Raw genomic sequence first — 2,643 nt, 5'->3', positions numbered from 1 at the left:
CCCACTGCTGGGTGCACAAGAAACCAATGATCCATATCACCTAAGCCATACTACACATTAGTGTTCACTTATTAGCTTGATTAGGTCTTTTTCAATTTTTGTTGATTCCTTAGACACTCAACACCTACTATGCAAGAGAGATGCTGAGTAAATGTTACATGAAGGAAAAATATTCAGAGTTAGCATTTTCTAAACACATCATGCTCTATTTTTGGCTTCACCTCTGCTCATATTATAGGCTGATAAATGCTCATGTGCACAAAAACTTTACCACAGTGTGACATGGTTTGTGAATTATGCCAATGCCATTCTACTGAGACATCATCTTGAAAACAGGCCCTGGAGCTCAGCCTGCAGCCACCCCAGCAGATCTTTAATTTCATGTGAGGTTATGCCCCAGTGATGATGCCTGCCACTGAGGACACGAGACCTCTGGCCCAATGATGCCAGCATTGGATTTGTAGATCCCCAGCTAGTCTAAGTTCTTCACTGTGTCCAGGAACAAAGGAGAATGTTGCTTCAGGGATCAGAATAGGAGAAAAAAAGAACTAGAGCCATTCTGTTACCTCATTAATCCACTGTGCCAAAGAGGATCCCCAGATGTTGATGTCCCTCCCTTTGCTCTTTCGTGCGTCACCCAGGCAGTCTGTAGTGAGATAACCTACACATTCCTGACCAGGCTCAGCAGGAGAAAGTAGTAGTAGTGGCAGGCAGTACACATCTGCCACTTCTCTTTGTTGATGCCAGAGGCAGGACCAACGTTCTTCACCTAGAGGACAGTGTCGCAGATGAAATAAACCACGCAGTTCAGGTCAGCTAATGTCAGACATAACCGGGGCACCAGGTCAGTGGTGTGGGTGTTTTGCTCAGTCACCTAGACAGGATGGACCACATGGCCTAGCCAGAACCATTTACAGCCAGTGCTCACACTGTTCTCCATTTTCTTGAGCTTCATTAACATGTCTTTGCCAGCTTTGGGCTCTAAGAAATACCTAAGCAACATGCAGGTATATTGAGTGGCTCTGAAGAATTGGTGCTGGCCCCAGGTCTGGTTGGAGAAGCAGATGAAGGTGTCCATGGCCCCTTACCAAAGGCCACATGTGATAGGCTTGATCGCTGGCCCTCTGAGACACTACGGTCCCCAGGGAGGGCCTCAGTTCAGATTTGAGGGAAGGGCTTCTGTATAAAATGAATGAAATTCAGCAACTTCACTATGTACAACACTTGCTTTTGCTAAGAATATAGAAACTCTCTGTTGTTACTTCTTTCACAATCTTAGCATTTTCATGTACTTCTATTACTGAAGTTAACATCATTTATTACTAAAAAATCAGCCCCTTTTATCCGTCAGTGACAGTAGCTTCAAAAGTTAACAAATAATAACTGATAGATCACTGGAAGTTTTTTACCTGCTTTTCTTCTTTAGAAACAAAAACACCCATATAAAGCTCTGAACAGAGACTGAGAAGCTCATTTGCAGTAACAGAGGAACCTTATTTGTCCTGCTCATTCTCTATTTTATTGGTAGATACATCAGAAAGATGAATTTCTTTACATTTCACCTTGCATACGCAAAGGAAAGATTGATTTCAATCAAAAGCTATGTCCTCAGTTTTGTTTTTCTGAGAAGTATTACCATAATGAGCTTATAATTTATATCTTCTTATTTAAATAAGCTGACCCTTAGCTCAATTATTTAAGTGGCTGCTTAAGCAAAGCCGTCAGGCTCAAGTTGCTGTGGTTCGATCCCCAGAACGCAAGCCAGACAAACCTGCCCTGAAGGCATTCTGAGCCAGCCAAAAAAAAAAAAAAAAACCTTAAATAAGTGGACCAAATATATAGTCTTCTAAACAAAAAGACTTATTTTATTTTCTTGAAAGATCAAGATTTTTCTAATTTCTTTTATTGTAGTTAAAATACATAACCAAAAAATTATCATTTTAACAATGTTTGAACTTTATATTTCTTTGCAGGAATTAAATAAGACAATGAATGTGGATTAATTAACTCAACAGCCTGGCACATAGTTATTGTTTGGTGAGTGTGTATGTATACACATGTACACTGGTGGGGTGGAATAGGTTTGTGAGCCGATGTTAAGGCACTAAATCTATTTGGACAAATGTGCTACATTAAAATCTCTAAGCAAAGGTCAAGATGGGATTGCAAAAGAGTTGTTCATGTGCAAAAGAGTTATTCATGAAATACCTGTAAATGTTAAAATGAGCTGGAGCCAGAGTAGCATAAATCACCTTCAGATCATGAGTATGTCAGACATGTATGAGAGGAGAAAGGGAGTGGAAGAAGACTGGGTAAGAAGATCCTTAAACACAATGAAGTTTTGAGAAAGTTTTGGCTAGACTGATGGACTGCCCTGTAGTAAAAGTTCTCATTAAAGGAAACCCCACTGAGCACAACAGTGAAGTAAAGTCCTGCACTGGAATTTAGTCCCAGCATGGAAGGGGAGCAACTGGAGGCCACTGGTCAGCTGTTTGTCCACAACTGGGTCCTTCAACAGGACATCTGAAGAGCACAGCTCCATGTTCTCTTCACCAATAGGCCATCAAAACCTACTCTCCACTGGATGTATTTACCGGGAGGATACGAAAACACTTTCTACCACATACCTGTACCTTCTGTGAG

At 41.0% G+C, this 2,643-nt stretch overlaps 1 pseudogene; it reads right to left on the bottom strand.

The window, feature by feature from the left end:
- Nucleotides 1-227: 227 nt before the first annotated feature.
- Nucleotides 228-1,078, bottom strand: LOC101566053 (annotated as a pseudogene).
- Between the last annotated feature and the right edge of the window lie 1,565 nt (nucleotides 1,079-2,643).

The sequence above is a fragment of the Octodon degus genome, unplaced genomic scaffold (genome assembly GCF_000260255.1).
Source record: "Octodon degus isolate 3935 unplaced genomic scaffold, OctDeg1.0 scaffold00078, whole genome shotgun sequence".
Lineage (NCBI taxonomy): Eukaryota > Metazoa > Chordata > Mammalia > Rodentia > Octodontidae > Octodon > Octodon degus.
The sequence above is the reverse complement of the archived record's forward strand: the minus strand, read 5'-3'. Positions and strand labels throughout refer to the sequence as shown.